Here is a 21,637-nt window from a genome sequence, read left to right as displayed (position 1 = left end):
CTCTGCCAGGCTCTGACTGTTTTTGGTGGCAAGGACACCTCTCATTGAGATCTGGACTGAGGCCATCACCAGCTCATTTCACCCAGGCCACCAAATGTCTTTCAGATGGCCATGAGGTTTGCTCACCCCACCCTGCGTTGGATTTCAACCCAGAGGTAAATTGCACTGCAAGCGCTTGCTAATTTCGTTGAGCCATTCCGTTCCCCGGTCATTACACCTGGAAAATCAATCCTTTGTTTTTTTCTGAATACCAACGGCTTGATGCCAAGTTGTCGCGCATCCCCTGCAGAGGGCAATCCGTGGCCTGAGACCGGCCAACTAAATCAATAGGTATGGCCCGTTCGATCGTTCCCAGATGGGCGACAATGTTCTCTGAGCTGATGGTGGCCAGAAAAGATTGCATGGGGTTAGTGGTGATTTAAGAAAGTTGAAAAAGTTGCAACTTCCTTTTTTGCTATCTGGCAATTCCCCTCTGCAAAGCCCCTTTCTTCCTAAGAAACTCCTCCAAGGTCTGCTTCTAGGATGCTGGCACTGAGGGGGGGGGGGGGGGGGGGGGGGGGGCAGCTGCTCCAGGGTCTGCTGGGCGTAGACCAGTGTCAGGTTGTTCTAGGGCCCGGCCCATGCTGACGATTGCTCGGGGACTTTCTCTGCTCTTCTCCTCCCTCCTCCTGCCCTGCTGCTCCCACGCGTTTCTGCAAATGGGTTCCAGCTCCCGACCAGTCCGGACTGGCAGATCGGTGAGGAGGAGGAGGATTGACCGGGAGACGGCTTCGCTTCGCGACCGAGCACTCGGACTGGGCTCCGAGCGATCGGTATGATGTGACTGGAACACCGACAACCCCTCAGCCCCTGCTCGGGTGGGAAGACACTGCGGCAGGCTGGAAGAAGGTAACTTTGCTTGTCTGTTCACAGGCGCTGCTGCAACTTTCCAGCAGGGGTAAACCTCTGGTTTGGATATTGAGATTTATGGTCGCTGCTTTCTGCCACTTTCGAGACTTCGGAGCTATAAATCGGATTGTAACTTTAGTACAGCAATAAGGAATGATGTGAACGTTGCCAGGGAAAACTGGACTGGAATTGCCCAGAGCCCCTGGACTGAGAGAGACGGGGATATTAAAAGCTAAAAGTTGTGCAGTGCCACATGTTTCTGCTGTTGGACCTTATTACGAGCCAATTTTGCGTTTTCTAGTGTGAGATTTCGCTGTTCCTTTTTGCGTTCCTGGTTCCACCCCGGCAAAGGATGAGTTCGCAACACGGCCGCTTCGTTACTGTGGATGCTCAGTCCCTGGTCGCTGCCCGTTTACAAGCTGGTTAGCTCAACTTCAATCGCCTTCTCTCCATTCTCTGAATTATTGCTTGACTTCCCTTCACTGTGGCGAATGGTCATTAACGGCTGCTTAGCAACTTTTAATTGCAGAAACTCTATAAGCCTGACATCAAATACAATAATGATGTTTCCCAAGATTTGAGGAGTTCAGAGTTTTAAAAAAAAAAAATGTTCAACTCCCACTCCGCCATCCTGCTGGCTGGCACTCACATGGGTACAGAGCAGGGCCACATGCCAGCTCTTTCAAAAAGAAAATCAAAAATTAAAACATAAGTACATAAGTAACGCCATACTGGGAAAAGACCAAGGGTCCATCGAGCCCAGCATCCTGTCCACCACAGCGGCCAATCCAGGCCAAGGGCACCTGGCAAGCTTCCCAAACGTACAAACATTCTATACAATCAAGCCATTGTGACATCACTAATGAGGTTGGCTCATTGGTGGAATGAGCCACTATGACATCACAATAGGTTAAATCACTGCTCTATGTAATAAAAGTGAGCCAAGTAGAGGACATAAGTACATAAGTAATGCCACACTGGGAAAAGACCAAGGGTCCATCGAGCCCAGCATCCTGTCCACGACAGCGGCCAATCCAGGCCAAGGGCACCTGGCGAGCTTCCCAACGTACAAACATTCTATACATGTTATTCCCGGAATTGTGGATTTTTCCCAAGTCCATTTAGTACTTGTCCTTTAGGAAACCGTCTAACCCCTTTTTAAACTCTGCTAAGCTAACCGCAAAAATCAATAATGGGAAATCACAAGTTGATATTTTGAAATCAAAACAACTTTAAGCGCCTTTGGTCTTCCCCCTCCCCCCCCCCCCCCCCCCCCCCCCCCCCCGCCTTCTTGTCTGTCTCCGTTCATTTTCTGCATTCTCCTTTCTCCATCTCACCCTGGCCCTCTGACACCTGTCCCTTAATGTAAGATTGATTCAGGTTTAAGACAGTTTATTGGCATCATTGTTTCTACATATGTTGCTGGAGTAATCATTGAAGATATGGAGATTCTTTGGTTTGTTGGACTTATAAAAGATTATTGTCCTGTAATGGTCTGGTAACTTCATTTTCCGGGATTGTAAATTTTAATTTCAAGCCGTGCTGCAATAAAAAGTATTAACCCACAATTCTCCACATACTGAAGAGACAATTCCAGGATTTCACAGATACTCCTCATTGTCTCCGGTCAGATTACAGTTTTAGCCTGGAGGAAGGATTTTGCCCTTTCTCCTGTTTGTCACATTTTTCCTGCTTGTTCTTTTGTGGAAAGGCTTTGCTTTCCTCTTTCAACTTTGAGGATGGTGTGTTTGCCTATTTCTTAATACAGGAGAAAATGCATTCCTGCCTGGATTCCTTTGGTGTTGTGTTGCATGCAGAGTCCAACTTCTTGGCTGGCTTTAGGGGTTTGTAATCAGGGATTCTGTACGTCAAGGCCAGAGAGTTGAGAGAGAGGAGTAAAAGGCTGGCAGCTGGGGCCAGTGAAAAGAGCCCAGGCAAGGGATTAAGGACTGTGGCTTGGATGGTGCTGAAGGCTGCTGCTTGAGGTCATGGGATTGAGAAGTTGGTGGTCAGACTAGGGCGGGGGCAAAGCCAGACAGTCAATTTTGGGTGGTCTGGGCAAGGAGGGTGGGCAGAAGAACATCACCCTGCCCCCACCTCACAGGCGATTTGGTTTCCTGCCCGCCGGCATGCCATATGGTCTGCCCCCCCCCCCCCCGCATTACTTTTAAATAGGAGATCTTTGCCGGCAGTGAGCAGTGACTGATACACACTGCTTGCTGCCGGCCTCGCTGCTTTCCCTCTGATGTACTCCCATCTATGTGGAAACAGGAAGTTGTGTCAGAGGGAAGGCTGTGGTACACTTGAGGGAGAGTTTTGGGCTGGCGGGGCTTGGGGATCCCTGCCAGTCACATCATAGGTGTACTGCTACTGGGTGGGCTGGGGCCCAAAGTGGGTGGGTTTGAGCCCATTCGGGCTCACCCATGGCTATGCCACTGGCCAGGGAAAGGGTGGTGGTGAGATGCTAGTGATTAGGGCAGGGAGAGGAAAGATTGGTGATTAGTGAGAGGCTGCACGGATGGGGAAAAAAGAGTGAGGGAGAGGCTTTCAGGAAGAGATGGAGATGTTGTTCGGCAATCCAGGGCAATCCTCTGAAATACCAGCTGTCTCAGAAAACATGGGACACCTTATGAACAGCCGTGCACGGTATGGTTGGAAGTGGGTGCACCAGATTAATTGGAGAGCAAACGTTTTACCCCCTGCCACAGCTGCTGCTATAAGAAAGGGTTTTTCTGTTTTTCAAACTAATAAGCTCTGGTTAGCATCTAGGCTAAACGCCCACCTTTTTGAGGCTGATTTTCATTTCTAACCCCTATTCACTTGTTCAGTACCCATGTCTGTTTTATCATTCCCACCTTAAGTAATTCCCTTATCCCTTATATGTCCTGATTAGATTGTAAACTCTGGCGGGGAGGGACTGTCTCTTCATGTTCAAATGTACAGCGCTGCGTACATCTAGTAGTGTTATAGAAGTGATAAGTAGTAGTAGTAGTCTTTGGGAGTCCGGAATCTTGCTACTCTTTGAGATTCCGGAATCTTTCTAATCTCTGGGATTCTGCACAGAATCTTGCTACTCTTTGGGATTCCGGAATCTTGCTACTCTTTGTCCCTTATCCCTTATTTGTCCTGTTTGACTGTCCTGATTAGACTGTAAGCTCTGTGGAGAAGGGACTTTCTCTTCATGTTCAAGTGTACAGCGCTGCATACGTCTAGTAGCGCTATAGAAATGATAAGTAGTAGTAGTAGTCTTTGGGAGTCCGGAATCTTGCTACTCTTTGAGATTCCAGAATCTTGCTAATCTCTGGGATTCTGCACAGAATCTTGATACTCTTTGGGATTCCAGAATCTTGATACTCTTTGAGGGGCATAATCGAATGGGGCACCCAAGTTTTCCTGATGACGTCCTCACAGGACGTCCCCGCGAAGGGGCGGGGAAACCCGTATTATCGAAACAAGATGGGCGTCCATCTTTCATTTCGATAATATGGTCGGGGATGCCCAAATCTCAACATTTAGGTCGACCTTAGAGATGGTCGTCCTTAGAGATGGTCATCCCCAATTTTTGGCGATAATGGAAACCGAGGATGCCCATCTCAGAAACGACCAAATCCAAGCCATTAGTCGTGGGAGGAGCCAGCATTCGTAGTGCACTGGTCCCCCTGACATGCCAGGACACCAGCTGGACACCCTAGGGGGCACTGCAGTGGACTTCAGAAAAAGTTCCCAGGTGCATAGATCCCTTACTTTGTGTGCTGTGCCCCCAACCCCCCCAAAACCCACTCCGCACAACTGTACACCACTACCATAGCCCTTAGGGATGAAGGGGGGCACCTAGATGTGGGTACAGTGTGTTTGTGGTGGGTTTTGGAGGGCTCACATTTACCACCACAAGTGTAACAGGTAGGGGGGATGGGCCTGGGTCCGCCTGGCTGAAGTGCACTGCAGTATCCCCTAAAACTGCTCCTGGGACCTGCATACTGCTGTCATGCAGCTGGGTATGATATTTGAGGCTGGCATAGAGGCTGGAAAAATATTTTACATTTTTTTTAGGGTGGGAGGGGGCTAGTGACCACTGGGGGAGTAAGAGGAGGTCATTCCCGATTCCCTCCGATGGTCATCTGGTCAGTTCGGGCACCTTTTTGAGGCTTGGTTGTAAGAAAAAATGGACCAAGTAAAGTCGCCCAAGTGCTCGTCAGGGACGCCCTTCTTTTTTCCATTATCGGTCGAGGACGCCCATGTGTTGGGCACGCCCGAGTCCCGCCTTCGCTACGCTTCCGACATGCCCCCATGAACTTTGGTCGTCCCCGCGACGGAAAGCAGTTGAGGATGGCCAAATTCGGCTTTCGATTATGCCGATTTGGGCGACCCTAGGAGAAGGACGCCCATCTCCCGATTTGTGTTGAAAGCTGGGCGTCCTTCTCTTTTGAAAATAAGCCTGCAAGTCATCCTTTATTTGCCCCGTTTAGATTATAAGCACTGTGGAGCAGGGACTGTCTCTTCATGTTCAAGTGTACAGCGCTGTGTATGTCTAGGAGCGCTATAGAGATGATAAGTAGTAGTAGTAGCATTGGATGTGTAAAATATATTTCATAACTACACCATAAGAAAGTATGTGAATATTGGAAATATATATCCCTGCAATGCTTTCTGTTCTGGGATACTTGCTTTTACTCACTGGATCAAGCGCACCGTCTTGAATTGTAATATCATAAAAGCAAGCAAGGCGAGAGCAGTGGGTTGTCGAAGTCTTTAAAATGCTTCCTACCTGTAAAAAAGTAGTGGTAATACTTCTTGGTTTCTGTTTACTTTCACCTGACGTAAGAAACAGAAAAATGATCATAGGATGCTGGAAATAGAAGCTTACAACATGCATAGGGAATATAACAGAAATATTCAAACCTTTCAAACACGTCAGTAAAGTATGGGAAAGGGAGATTTTCCATAGAAAAAAAAATCATTAGATGAAGTTGAAGGGAGGAAGGTGTAAAGGAAAACATGAGAAATACTTGAACATGATTGCAACAGTGGTAAGGGAAGAGGAATTAACAGAAAGGACGAGGAAAAGGGCTTGAGTGTTTCTTCAGTTATATGGAATTTAAGTACATAAGTAATGCCACACTGGGAAAAGACCGAGGGTCCATCGAGCCCAGCATCCTGTCCACGACAGCCAGGGCCGGTCTTAGCAAGTGCGGGGCCCTATGCAGACCAATTTGGTGGGGCCCCATCCTAGCCCCGCACCACCGTAGCCCCGCCCCTACCTCCACCCCATTGATAAGATTATTCCATTTTTAGAACTTTATTTATGAAATTTCAAATAAAGACAAATGAAGCTAAACTTGTACAAAAAAACTGATTGAAATAATAAGCACAATGCTATCATGAAACCTCCCCTCCCTAGAAATTATTCAGTTCAAGTCCACTACAATTAGTAGTTCTAATTCTCATAACAAAGGAGAATAAAGGAAAAATATTAAGAAAAGATTCAGTACTTTCAAATTCCCCTATTACTCTGTAACCCATATATGCAATAAAATAAAAATGAAATGAAAAGATATACAATAAAATAAAGTGATGTGTGAAATATAATGTACAATATAAAAACATATAGACCACCAAGGTATTAAAATTGTTTTAAAATATATACCACAGCTCTCTGACTCAAGAAGATTCCGACTCTGTCTGTCATCCATAACTGTCTGACAACACACAGAAAAAAAATAAGTAAAAACAAATTGTCACAATTAATACCTTATACACCAATACACCAGCCTTACGGAAAATGCAGACCGTCAACAATATGAAGCTAGCAAGGGATCATAATACCACAATTCTCATGCAGAGCCACAAAACACCCTTTTAGAGGTAGTGTGTCATGATTTAGGCTCTACACCCTTTCTGATGTTTGGTGCCACCTTAGTAAGGCCAACACACAATCTCTCCACTGCAAAACACTATACACAAACTTGTGCAAAAACACACTCATAACCTTAACAAACCATAAACAGCACTAATTCCAAGGACAGAACGAGCTACAACCTTATGCGTGGCGTGGAAAGGCAACTGTAATTACACCTGGCTCTAAAACACCAGTGCACAACCTAGTGAAAAAAAACAAACAAAAAGGGATTCAAACTATACGCTAGCAGAATACTGCACCTTCCTTGATCACACCTGAAAAACACATAAAGGCAAAATACTGAAATGGAAAGTTACCTCAAGAAGTCAGACTCAGCATGCAGCAATACTACAAAAATTGAAACGTACATGAAAAATATCACAGATGCACATTTCCAAAAACTGACATATTCCAATTAATAAATCCTGAATAAAATAGTTTTTTCTACCTTTGTTGTCTGGTGACTTTGTTTTTCTGATCATGCTGGCTCAGTATCCGATTGTGCTGCTATCTGTCCTCTTAACTCCGTTTCCAGGGCTTCCTTTCCATTTATTTCTTTACTTTCCGCCTTTCTTCTTCATTTCTTGCCCTACATCCGTAAGTAAAAGCTGGGTCCTCCGCAGACTTGACTGTCCAGTGGATCCAGCTTCTGCCTATTTTCTATATCCATGTGCACTTTTTCTCCTCTCTTCCTTTTCCCTCACCTCATCTCCTTCCTCACTCTTCCCTCGCCTCCATCCATGTCCAGCATTTCTTCTCTCTCCTCCATCCACCCATGTCCAGCGACCCTCCTGTCCCCCCTGCCATCCATCTATGTCCAGCAACCCCCCCGTCCCCTCTGCCCTCCCCTGCCATCCACCTATGTCCAGAAACCCCCCTCCCATGCCATCTACCCATGTCCAGAAACCCCCCTCCCCTGCCATCCACCTATGTCCAGAAGCCCCCTCCCCTGCCATCCACCCATGTCCAGCGACCCTCCTGTGCCCCTGCCCTCAACCTATGTCCAGAAACCCCCTCCCCTGGCATCCACCCATGTCCAGCGACCCTCCTGTGCCCCTGCCCTCAACCTATGTCCAGAAGCCCCTTCCCCTGCCATCCACCCATGTCCAGTGACCCTCCTGTGCCCCCTGCCCTCAACCTATGTCCAGAAACCCCCTCCCCTGGCATCCACCCATGTCCAGCGACCCTCCTGTGCCCCCTGCCCTCAACCTATGTCCAGAAGCCCCCTCCCCTGCCATCCACCCATGTCCAGTGACCCTCCTGTGCCCCCTGCCCTCCCCTGCCATCCACCTATGTCCAGAAGCCCCCCTCCCCTGCTATCCCCCCATGTCCAGCGACCCTTCTGTGCCCCCTGCCCTCCACCTATTTCCAGACCCCCCCTCCCCTGCTATCCCCCCATGTCCAGTGACCCTCCTGTGCTCCCTGCCCTCCACTCATGTCCAGCGTCGCGACTCTCCTCGTTCTCCTGATCCCCCCCCCCCCCAAACGACCCTTGTCTACCACCCGACCCGCCGGCACCTCACCTGACCCAGCATTTTTAAAAAAGCTCCAAGCGGCAGTGCCTCCTCGCGTCTGTGAAAGAAAAAAAGTTGCTTCGTCCATTGGCCGGCCTTCCCTCATGTCCTGCCCTTGCGGAAGTTACATCAGAGGGCGGGGCATGAGGGAAGGCCGGCCAATGGACGAAGCGACTTTTTTTCTTTCACAGACGCGAGGAGGCACTGCCGCTTGGAGCTTTTTTAAAAATGCTGGGTCAGGTGAGGTGCCGGCGGGTCGGGTGGTAGACAAAGGTCGTTTGGCGGGTCAGGGAGTGGAGGAGGGGGGGTCGTTTGGCGGGTCGGGGGGGGGGGGGCTCAGACGGCTGGAGGGAGGGGGAGCAGGGGAACGAGGACTGGAGAGTGGGACGTTGTAAAAGCCAGATCCGCGGGATCCTCCGGATCTAAGTACTACCTTAAGCGGTTGGTTTTTACACCGTCCCGAGAGTCACGTCGCTGGACATGGAGGGCAGGCGAGCATTGGCGGTGGTAGGAGAGGCGAGGCAGACTTGAGGCGGGCCGCGCGGGGCCCCCTTAGGCGCGGGGCCCTATGCGGCCGCCTCGGTCACCTCTGCCTAAGACCGGCCCTGACGACAGCGGCCAATCCAGGCCAAGGGCACCTGGCAAGCTTCCCAAACGTACAAACATTATATACATGTTATTCCTGGAATTGTGCATTTTTCCCAAGTCCATTTAGTAGTGGTTTATGGACTTGTCCTTTAGGAAACCGTCTAGCCCCTTTTTAAACTCTGCCAAGCTAACCGCCTTCACCATGTTCTCCGGCAACGAATTCCAGAATTTAATTACGCGTTGGGTGAAGAAACGTTTTCTCCGATTTGTTTTAAATTTACTATACTGTAGTTTCATCGCATGCCCCCTAGTCCTAGTATTTTTGGAAAGCGTGAGCAGACGCTTCACATCCACCTGTTCCACTCCACTCATTATTTTATATACCTCTATCATGTCTCCCCTCAGCCGTCTCTTCTCCAAGCTGAAAAGCCCTAACCTCCTTAGTCTTTCTTCATAGGGAAGCAGGGTAAAGCATAGGTACATCGTGTTCAGTGTTTGGCAACATTCAGCTGTCTCTAAGAGAAGCTTTTAAACTCCGTATTGTGTTCAGATTCTTGATAAACGCTTAATTGAAGGTATATTTAGGGGCCTTTATCCAAGCCTGCAATCCCATCAGAAATCAGTAGTGGCAATGCCGAGACATGAGTGCAGCCGTCTCCAGGTGGCAAGTAATGCCGCTCTTTCGAGTGCCCCCTTCCGTATGATAGCTGTTGCCACGCTCCAGGTTGATTTCTGAAGTTGCAAATAATGTTTATGTTTGAAGCTGGTGTTGCTTGATTTCGCACATAAAATTTTCATCACATGTTGTCAGGCAGTAGGTTTTGTATGAACAGTCAGAACCTGGCAAATGCTCTCATGCAAAGATTAAAACCACATTGTATACATACTGCTAGCTTCAGCCAGGCTGTGTGGGGTGAACTGGGAAGGATGCAGAAAATACAGGTTCGCAAGGTCAGTTCCCCAGAACCTTCACCTCGGTCTGTTTTTGTGGTAGTTTCCTCAGACCAGGGATTCTCAACTCAGTCCTCAGGACACTCCCAGCCAAACAGATTTTCGAGATATCTACAATGAATATGCAGGAACTAAATTTTCATTCAGTGCCTCCATTATATGCAAATGTATCAGATGACACACTAGATGTGTTCTGAAGATTACTACTACTACTACTATTTAGCATTTCTATAGCGCTACAAGGCGTATGCAGCGCTGCACAAACATAGAAGAAAGACAGTCCCTGCTCAAAGAGCTTACAATCTAATAGACAAAAAATAAAGTAAGCAAATCAAATCAATTAATGTGTACAGGAAGGAGGAGAGGAGGGTAGGTGGAGGCGAGTGGTTACGAGTCAAAAGCAATGTCAAAGAGGTGGGCTTTCAGTCTAGATTTAAAGGTGGCCAAGGATGGGGCAAGACGTAGGGGCTCAGGAAGTTTATTCCAGGCGTAGGGTGCAGTGAGACAGAAGCCGCGAAGTCTGGAGTTGGCAGTAGTGGAGAAGGGAACAGATAAGAAGGATTTACTACTACTACTACTACTATTTAGCATTTCTATAGTGCTACAAGGCATACGCAGCGCTGTACAAACATAGAAGAAAGACAGTCCCTGCTCAAAGAGCTTACAATCTAATAGACAAAAAATAAATAAAGTAAGCAAATCAAATCAATTAATGTGAACGGGAAGGAAGAGAGGAGGGTAGGTGGAGGCGAGTGGTTACAAGTGGTTACGAGTCAAAAGCAATGTTAAAGAGGTGGGCTTTCAGTCTAGATTTAAAGGTGGCCAAGGATGGGGCAAGACGTAGGGGCTCAGGAAGTTTATTCCAGGCGTAGGGTGCAGCGAGACAGAAGGCGCGAAGTCTGGAGTTGGCAGTAGTGGAGAAGGGAACAGATAAGAAGGATTTATCCATGGAGCGGAGTGCACGGGAAGGGGTGTAGGGAAGGACGAGTGTGGAGAGATACTGGGGAGCAGCAGAGTGAGTACATTTATAGGTTAGTAGAAGAAGTTTGAACAGGATTTGAAAATAGATAGGAAGCCAGTGAAGCGACTTGAGGAGAGAGGTAGTATGAGTAAAGCGACCCTGGCGGAAGATGAGACGGGCAGCAGAGTTTTGAACCGATTGGAGAGGGGAGAGGTGACTAAGTGGGAGGCCAGCAAGAAGCAGATTGCAGTAGTCTAAACAAGAGGTGACAAGGGTGTGGATGAGGGTTTTGGTAGAGTGCTCGGAAAGAAAGGGGCGGATTTTACGGATGTTGTAAAGAAAGAAACGACAGGTCTTGGCGATCTGTCTTCAGCTTTTGATGTGGTGGACCATGGCGTAGTGCCTTCTGTACTAGATAATGACATGGAGACGGGGACCAGCAGTAACCGCGGGGATGGGGACGGAGACAGAGCTTGCGGGGACAGGGCGGGGACAAATCCCTTGGGCACGGGGACGGGGCAGGGATGGGGACAAAGCCCACAGAGATGGGGACAAACTTTGTCCCAGTCCATTCTCTACTTTGAAGCCTGTTAATGAACTGGACGGTTATTTATGTTTGAGTGATGCAGACAACGATATTTTGATTTTTTGGAAAAATAAGCGAACATTCTGGCCACAACTAGCAAAATTTGCATGGGGGATCCTGTACATCCTGCTACCAGCACATCTTCTAAGAAGACATCTTCTATTGCAGGAGGGACTGTGGACGACAGGAGAGCTAGACTGAATCCTGCGATTGTTGATGGGTTCTTATTCATCCACAAATTAAATAATCATAACGGTGTTTCATAGGGCAAATTTCTCCCCTCTAGGGCATACAGAACGGGTTGTATTTTGTACCCTTGGCTATTTTAACAGGGTGGATTAGGGTTTCTTGGGGTAGTAGAAGTCAGCGATTGTTGGGGTTGAAAGGGTAGAGGGTGGGGGACGTAATTATAATTGTTCGTTTTTATTATTCTTTTTTACTTGTGATTTATAAACAGCTGCACAGCATATTGTTCCTTTTTATACTTTAATACAAAGATTTAAATATAAAATCATAATTGTCCGAGGCTTCTGCAGATGATGACAGAGCCCATGGGGTTGGGGCAGAGACGAGGACAGAACCTGTGGGGACAGGGCAGGGATGGAGACAGATCCCACAGGGACGAGACAGGGACAAACTTTGTCCTCATGTCATTCTCTATTCTGTACAGCACCAGTATTTTGAAATACCTCTCCATCTGAGCTTCATTTCACTCAGGCCCAGATAAAAAATAAGAAACGTAAAAGTGCGTAACGATTTTTAAAAAACGAGGAATGCACTACAAAACCACTCCAGAAATGTTCGGATCGGTATTGCAAAGTAGGATGTATCACTGAATCGTTAAACCCATCGTTAATCAGCGCCTAAAGCATGCGCAGAGCAGCCAAGCGTTATGCTGGCGTTGTGCTGGCTGCTCTGCGCATGCCACAAAGGCCCAGCTGTCAAAACAAAAAAAACACCCCACAAACAGGCGTGTTTCGGGAGGGGGCAAAGGCGCTTTTAATGAGCGTCCTGTATGGACGCCTTCCCCCCCCCCCCCCCCCCCTGCTCTGCGCTCCCCCCCCCCCCCCCCCCCCCCCCCGAAAAATCTCCAATTTTAGCAGCCCCGGGCCGGCTCTCTGCTCTTCCTGTGTATTCTCCCACACTAGCTCCACCTCATTTAACGATGAAAAACGTTTAGTGCATCTGGGCCTCAGGCTTTTGGGGGACCCCTAGGGATGGTGGGGTAGCAGAGTTGCCTGCCTGCATTTTCTCCTCCTACCTTGTTCCTCTATTCACTAGGCTTTTTGCTTTGCCTGCTTTTAGCTGCATTTCTTTCTTGACTCCATGTTCTCTCCGTCCTGTCGTGATTTTAGCATTCTTTTCAAGGAGTTTTGCCCTTAGTCTTAAAGCGCTTTGCTTCGCTTGGCATGAAAAGCTGGTATATGAAATCCTAATAATCATCAATGTGCACATTGAAACCCAGATCTGAGAGTGAAGGCCCCGGTTTAGCGTGCTCATTTTTGGAGAGAAAGTTTAGGTACATAGTTGAGAGGGGATGTTAATTAATAAAGTTGTTTGGATTTCCTCAACATCTGTCCTCACTTTTTTGTTTTCATTGTCTTTGATTTGCGTGAGGATTTTCCTCTCCGCTTTTTGTTTTTTCCATATCCACAAAAGCATCTCACACATGCGAGAGGGGCAGGAGAAGATGTTACCAATTCTCATCAGTTATTTTACATGCTCTGCTACTACTACTACTTATCATTTCTATAGTGCTACAAGACAAATGCAGCACTGTACACAAGCATATAAGAGACAGAACTTGCTCAACAATCTATTCAAGACAGAACAAATAATTTGTTGTCAGAGAATGTAATAAAAGCAGTTAGCTTAGCAGGGTTTAAAAAACGTTTGGATGGCTTCCTAAAGGAAAAGTCCATAGACCATTATTAAAATGGACTTGGGGAAAATCCACTGCTTGTTTTTAAGATAAGCAGCATAGAAAATGTATCGAGTGGAGGAGTAGCCTAGTGGTTAGAGCAGTGGACTTTGATCCTGGGAAACTGAGTTCAATTCCTGCTGCAGCTCCTTGTGACTCTGAGCAAGTCACTTAACCCTCCATTGCCCCTGGTACAAAATAAGTACCTGAATATATGTAAACTGCTTTGAATATAGTTGCAAAAAACCTCAGAAAGGTGGTATATCAAGTCCCATTTCCCTTTCCCTATTTGAAATTCTACATGGAATGTTGTTACTATTGGAGATTCTACATGGAATGTTGCTACTATTGAGATTCTGTTGCTACTATTTGAGCTTCTACATGGAATGTTGCTATTCCACTAGCAACATTCCATGTAGAAGCCTGCCCTTACAGATCAGCAACGCGGCCGCGCAGGCTTCTGTTTCTGTGAGTCTGACGTCCTGCACGCACGTGCAGGACGTCAGACTCACAGAAGCAGAAGCCTGCGCGGCCGCATTGCTGATCTGCAAGGGCAGGCTTCTACATGGAGTGTGGCTAGTGGAGGAGATGCCTAGTGGTCAGTACAGTGGATTTTGATCCTAGGGAACAGAGTTCAATTCCCACTGCAGCTCCCTGTGACTCTGGGCAAGTCACTTAACCCTACATTGCCCCTGGTACAAAATAAGTACCTGAATATATGTAAACTGCTTTGAATATAGTTGCAAAAAACCTCAGAAAGGTGGTATATCAAGTCCCATTTCCCTTTCCCTGTTTGAAATTCTACATGGAATGTTGCTACTATTGAGATTCTGTTGCTACTATTTGAGATTCTACATGGAATGTTGCTATTCCACTAGCAACATTCCATGTAGAAGCCTGCCCTTACAGATCAGCAACGCGGCCGCGCAGGCTTCTGTTTCTGTGAGTCTGACATCCTGCACGCACGTGCAGGACGTCAGACTCACAGAAGCAGAAGCCTGCGCGGCCGCGTTGCTGATCTGCAAGGGCAGGCTTCTACATGGAGTGTGGCTAGTGGAGGAGATGCCTAATGGTCAGTACAGTGGATTTTGATCCTGGGGAACAGAGTTCAATTCCCACTGCAGCTCCCTGTGACTCTGGGCAAGTCACTTAACCCTCCATTGCCCCTGGTACAAAATAAGTACCAGAATATATGTCAACCGCTTTGAATGTAGTTGCAAAGAACCTCAGAAAGGCAGTATATTAAGTCCCATTTCCCTTTCCCTATTGTACTGTTTTGGGATCTTGCCAGGTACTTGTGACCTGGATTGGTCACAGTTGGAGACAGGATGCTGGGTTTGATTGACCTTCGGTCTGTCCCAGTATGGCAGTATTTGTGTACTTATAGAAGGGATTGGACAGTTATGTTAAAGTATTTTTATTAGTTAACCATGAAACCATGATAACCAATTTACAGCATATCAAGCACCATACGCAATCATAACTCTGCTTTACACAGCATCAATACCAAATAACAAATAACAGAGAAAGACAAGATGCTGCAAATGACCCTCCCCACTCATCCCAACAATTTTAAGGAAAGAAATCCTAGTGTATTGGTAATCATTTGGAGCTAGGAGGCAGGAAAAGACTGTTTCGAGCAACTCAGATGATGTGTTCCAAAAAGGCCTCCATGTTACTCAAAAGTTTAGTCCCCGAAGTGCTCATAGCGTGGGGATGTAGGCTGAAAACCAGGACTGGCCAAACAGCTCCTGTCTGGGGATTGACAACTGGCTCCATGTCATAAGAATCCATTATTCCAGTTCTGGTTTTATATTATGGCATATCTAGGTGTGCAGATCAACTTTTTCTAGACAGAATAAACCCCAAAAGAAAAGAAAATTGTGCCATACAAAATACTCCAAGAAAATATACTACCTGCCCAAACAAAACCATAACAATTTTCTTTATTAATATATAAATGTATTCTTGTTAATAAAGGAGGAAAAGACCTCTAGGAATACTTAACCTTTCATGCTCATATTCTGACCCCCCAGTTATAATCATTGGTCGAAAAATCTCCAATAATGAATTAAATGCGACACACCCATTCTATAAAAAATTCTATAGTGAAGGTCATCAAAAACTATATGGATTTTTCAGTTCATATTCTATTGTGTTGGCCTTTCAGTCCATTACAGCAACGTCATAATGCACCCATGAAAGCATTAGCTGGTTGTTGTGATAATTTACATAATCCCTAATTCAACCAGAGGGAGGAGGAAACCCAGCACTTTATCTTTTAGCTAATTCCAACAGGGATCTCCCATTTCACCATGGCTTCTTCAGTACTCCTTAAACCAGTGTTGGGAAAAAGCATCCATGGCATTGTGCCTGCAGGACGTAAGGTTACAGCAGCACCATGCTTTAACGAGCACTTTCTATCCCCTAAAGAAGCCAACCAGGAACACAAAAAGTTCAGCACGCCCATACCTGAACCTCCATTACCCCAGTTGCAAAGGACTCAAATATAAATCAATCTATGCATCCAGCTTCTCCTACTTAAGCGCGCAACTATGGAACGCACTGCCTAATGTCATAAAAACAATGCAAGGCTAGAGATTCAAAATTATCGCCTAAACGTAGGAAACAATTTCTTCAGATATACGGATGCCTTATCTTCAGGTGCTCAGCCCAAGGGGTAGAAGTTTGCTTATTAATGCTCATTGAGGATGGTATGGTAGGGGAAGCTGTATTAGATTTTAGTTGAGAAGCTGGAGGAGGGAGGAGTGTATGCGCCCTCTATGCCTGATCACTGGGAATTTTTTTTTGTGGGGGGGAGGTGAGGGGCTGGTTGCTGTTTCGTTTGTGGGGTGCCCCGAAGTATTGTAATTTTGGTTCTGATGTATTTACAGTGGGGGAAATAAGTATTTGATCCCTTGCTGATTTTGTAAGTTTGCCCACTGACAAAGACATGAGCAGCCCATAATTGAAGGGTAGGTTATTGGTAACAGTGAGAGATAGCACATCACAAATTAAATCCGGAAAATCACATTGTGGAAAGTATATGAATTTATTTGCATTCTGCAGAGGGAAATAAGTATTTGATCCCCCACCAACCAGTAAGAGATCTGGCCCCTACAGACCAGGTAGATGCTCCAAATCAACTCGTTACCTGCATGACAGACAGCTGTCGGCAATGGTCACCTGTATGAAAGACACCTGTCCACAGACTCAGTGAATCAGTCAGACTCTAACCTCTACAAAATGGCCAAGAGCAAGGAGCTGTCTAAGGATGTCAGGGACAAGATCATACACCTGCACAAGGCTGGAATGGGCTACAAAACCATCAGTAAGACGCTGGGCGAGAAGGAGACAACTGTTGGTGCCATAGTAAGAAAATGGAAGAAGTACAAAATGACTGTCAATCGACAAAGATCTGGGGCTCCACGCAAAATCTCACCTCGTGGGGTATCCTTGATCATGAGGAAGGTTAGAAATCAGCCTACAACTACAAGGGGGGAACTTGTCAATGATCTCAAGGCAGCTGGGACCACTGTCACCACGAAAACCATTGGTAACACATTACGACATAACGGATTGCAATCCTGCAGTGCCCGCAAGGTCCCCCTGCTCCGGAAGGCACATGTGACGGCCCGTCTGAAGTTTGCCAGTGAACACCTGGATGATGCCGAGAGTGATTGGGAGAAGGTGCTGTGGTCAGATGAGACAAAAATTGAGCTCTTTGGCATGAACTCAACTCGCCGTGTTTGGAGGAAGAGAAATGCTGCCTATGACCCACAGAACACCGTCCCCACTGTCAAGCATGGAGGTGGAAATGTTATGTTTTGGGGGTGTTTCTCTGCTAAGGGCACAGGACTACTTCACCGCATCAATGGGAGAATGGATGGGGCCATGTACCGTACAATTCTGAGTGACAACCTCCTTCCCTCCGCCAGGGCCTTAAAAATGGGTCGTGGCTGGGTCTTCCAGCATGACAATGACCCAAAACATACAGCCAAGGCAACAAAGGAGTGGCTCAGGAAGAAGCACATTAGGGTCATGGAGTGGCCTAGCCAGTCACCAGACCTTAATCCCATTGAAAACTTATGGAGGGAGCTGAAGCTGCGAGTTGCCAAGCGACAGCCCAGAACTCTTAATGATTTAGAGATGATCTGCAAAGAGGAGTGGACCAAAATTCCTCCTGACATGTGTGCAAACCTCATCATCAACTACAGAAGACGTCTGACCGCTGTGCTTGCCAACAAGGGTTTTGCCACCAAGTATTAGGTCTTGTTTGCCAGAGGGATTAAATACTTATTTCCCTCTGCAGAATGCAAATAAATTCATATACTTTCCACAATGTGATTTTCCGGATTTAATTTGTGATGTGCTATCTCTCACTGTTACCAATAACCTACCCTTCAATTATGGGCTGCTCATGTCTTTGTCAGTGGGCAAACTTACAAAATCAGCAAGGGATCAAATACTTATTTCCCCCACTGTACTTGTAACCACTCAGTTAGCAGTAAGCAGGTTCCCGAGACTAAGTACTAGGGGGGAGGAGGGGTTGGAGGGGGTGTGGGGGGGGGGGGGAAGGGAACTTTACACGTTGTATGGTTCAACCGAGATATTCTATTGACTGTATGTAGGATGTTATGAGTATGTTGAGTTGTTTACCTTTGTTATAACAATAAATAAAACTTAAAGTAAAATTAAAAAAACAAAACAATGCACGACCTAACAATCTTCCGAAAACTACTGAAAACCAACCTGTTCGAAAAGGCATACCACAACGACTCATCCTGAATACCAGACTACGAAATATTAATAAAACTAAACAAAGCTGAACGCCTTACACCGGACTACCTCACTTATTCGGACACGCGCAACGCGTGATGTACCACCACTACATTTCCATTACCGGAAATGAACTTTCTATACTTGACTATTTAATTACCCTATAATTTATGCTATCATCCGTGAACATTAATGCATCACCACTTTGTAAGATATCCCATCTTGTACATGCTATACCACTTTGTATTTCTCAGATCCGGAAGTGGCGACTGTCACTACGGCATTCTTCACTCAGCGCGTAATTAAACTCTGGAATTCGTTGCCGGAGAACGTGGTGAAGGTGGTTAGCTTGGCAGAGTTTAAAAAGGGGTTGGACGGTTTCCTAAAGGACAAGTCCATAAACCGCTACTAAATGGACTTGGGAAAAATCCCCAATTCCGGGAATAACATGTATAGAATGTTTGTACGTTTGGGAAGCTCGCCAGGTGCCCTTGGCCTGGATTGGCCGCTGTCGTGGACAGGATGCTGGGCTCGATGGACCCTTGGTCTTTTCCCAGTGTGGCATTACTTATGCCTGCAAATAGGTGGGAAAATGTGGAATACAAGTGCAACAAATAATAATAATAATGGTGAAACGGAAGTCCCCGCTGAGATTAGCTAAGAGATAAGTGCTGGTTTTCCTCCTCCCTCTGGAATCCAAATGTATGCCTGAGGTGCTCCCCGCACTGGGAACACTCCCTGATAGACACATGGTTGCTGGCCAGTTTTCAAAAGACCCTTTCATGTGCAGAAATGGCCTTGGAAATTATTACCCTCACAAGGTAAAGCTTTTTCTGGGGCAGGGATTCCCAAATCTGTCCCATGGTTCCCCAGCATGAGATCGATTTGCATATCAAGGAAGCAGTGTATGCAGATAGATTTTGTGAATATTCATTGTAAATATCCTGAAAACCTGACTGGCTGGGGTTTCCAGGACAGGTTTGGGAATCCCTATTCCGGGGTAAAGTGTGTTTTCCACACGGAAAATGGATCTTACAGAATTGTGTACAGAAACATTTGGATAAGAAGAAATGTACCACAAGGTGCTCTTGGGGTATAATTCGAGTGGCATTGGGGCTGGGGCGCAGTTCTGATGTATGCACGTATTTTGGAAAATGCCTGTGCACATACATAGATGTATACATGCATTTACACGTTCTTCAGAGCAGATATACATTGGTGCATGAGAATTTGCACAAGGTTACGGATAGCTCTGTGAGCCAATTTTATCAAGGCACATAAGCAGCTATGTAGTTTTAATTTATTTATTAATAAAACAGGAACTTCTTTGGACATTTCCTCTAGGCCTGTTATGAAATTACCCTCACGGTGGTTAGTGGTTCTCCATCTCCAGCATGTATATTTTAGTGTATGTCCCTAAGAAAATTCCTCTTGAAGGTGACTGTGGGATTGAGAATCTGGCATTGTGCATTGTTTGGGGGTTAGGAGGGGATTTTTTTGGCAACTGCAGATTGTGACTCACATCCGCCCCTCCCACTGTACAGCCTGGAGCCTCTGATCCCACCATTCCATTGCTCAAAATGACAACTAATTTCTGCTTATACAAAACCATTAACTTTTCACCCCATTTTGAGATGGGTTCATGTGCTAAGGAACTCGTCAACTAATGGGATGTTGCAATCTCTCTGTGAGAACAGTTGTGGGGATAGACTGTGAGTTGGTAATAACTTACAAAAATCTCATATGCAATGCTGGGTCCTTCAGAAGTTTCTAGCTTATGTTAGATGAATTTGGCAGTTTACTATGAGTCAAATGACATGTTACATATTTCATATGATTTTGAATCAGATGGGGCCAGTTGTTTGAATAGTTATGAAATCTTTAGCTGTTTTTCCTTTAAAAACTCATTTACGTTTGCTTTGTCCTGTCTGTCTGTGTGCGTATACGTTAAGTCCCATTTTGTAGAGGGGCTTTATGTGGGAAATGTACATAAGTACAAAAGTATTGCCATACTGGGAAAGACCAAAGGTCCATCGAGCCCAGCATCCTGTTTCCAACAGTGGCCAATCCAGGTCACAAATACCCGACAAGATCCCAAAAATGTACCAAAACATTTTATACTGCTTATCCCAGAAATAAGCAATGGATTTTCCCCAAGTCATTTTAATAATGGTCCAAAACTTTTTTAAACCCCACTAAGCTAACTGCCTTTACCACATTCTCTGGCAACGAATTCCAGAGTTTAATTACACGCTGAGTGAAGAAAACTTTTCTCCAATTCATTTTAAATTTAAATGGGATATCCAGGTCAGGACATTCACTAGCGTTTTTAGTGCACGCTAAAATAAGCATGCACTAAACATTAGAGTTGCCTATATATTTCTATGGGTGTCACTAATGTTTAGTGCACACTAATGATTAGCCTGGCCAAAAACCACTAGAACGCCTTTGTAAAAGGACCTCTGAACTTATAAGGGGCATGGCTATCAATGTGGCTACTGTTAAGACTTGTTATTTTAACACTAACTCGTGCTATTTTAGCACAGGCCCCATTTTATGCAATGAGACATAGTTACTAATAACTGGGATGAACAGTAAAAAACACGTCTTAACAGTAGCACACATTGATAAAGTTCTTCCTTAATTAAAGAAATTGAAATTTAAATCACTGCTATATGCATAAAAAAGTGATCCAAGTATAGGACAATCAAGCCATTGTGACATCACTGAAGAGGTTGGCTCTTAGGCATTGGTGGAATGAGGCATTATGACATCACAATATCAGCTCTGGTTAAATCACTGCTATATGTAATAACAGTGAGCCAAGTATAGGGCAGTCAAGCCATTGTGACATCACAGATGAGGCTGGCTCTTAGGCATTGGTGGAATGAGGCATTATGACATCACAATATCAGCTCTGGTTACCAGACATTGAAACTCTTCATACTAAGGGGGGAGGTTATCAATGTGGGCTGCTGTTAAGATGGGTTATTTTAACACAGGTCCCATTTTATGCATGAGACCTAGTTACTAATAACTGGGGTGAACAGTAAAATAACACATCTTAACGGTAGCCCACATTGATAACTTCCCCCCTAAACCACTTTGTTGATTTTATACTGAAAGGCAGTATAGCAAGTCCTACACCAAGCATACAGTACACCTACTTTCTATCACTTGAAATCAGAACTACAAGTCCCTGCATGCAATGGGGTAAACCTAGGACTGGATTAACCCTGTCCTGCAAATCTGGATCCAGTTGGCAACCTTGGACTGTACACCGAACTAGAGGCAACTCAAAACAATCTGCTGTCTGAGGCAAGGGATAAGTTGGTGCCCCCAAGGCACCCAAATTGGGGGGGGGGGGGGGGGGAGGCTCCTCAGAGTTCCAATCAGGGAGTAAGAGATCTCCTCAGGTAACTTGGTTACTATTCATGAGAAAGATTTGCATGCACTGCCTCCACTGCATGCAGATCTCTCTCATGAATATTCATTGTGGAGATCCTGGCTGGGGTGCCTCCAGGACCAGGTTTGGGAACCACTGAGTTACATG

The 21,637-nt window shown here is 46.0% G+C and overlaps 1 protein-coding gene across 1 annotated transcript in view; it reads left to right on the top strand.

The window, feature by feature from the left end:
- The first annotated feature begins 670 nt into the window (after nt 1-670).
- The window catches only part of LOC115468377 (P2Y purinoceptor 2-like), an 81,901-nt gene continuing 60,934 nt past the window's right edge, over nt 671-21,637 (top strand). Inside the window, exon 1 of the mRNA XM_030200029.1 lies at nt 671-888. The gene's annotated coding sequence lies outside the window, so the exon portion shown is untranslated. The remainder of the gene's footprint in view (nt 889-21,637) is intronic.

Source organism: Microcaecilia unicolor, chromosome 4 (genome assembly GCF_901765095.1).
Source record: "Microcaecilia unicolor chromosome 4, aMicUni1.1, whole genome shotgun sequence".
Classification (NCBI taxonomy): Eukaryota; Metazoa; Chordata; class Amphibia; order Gymnophiona; family Siphonopidae; genus Microcaecilia; species Microcaecilia unicolor.
The sequence above is the reverse complement of the archived record's forward strand: the minus strand, read 5'-3'. Positions and strand labels throughout refer to the sequence as shown.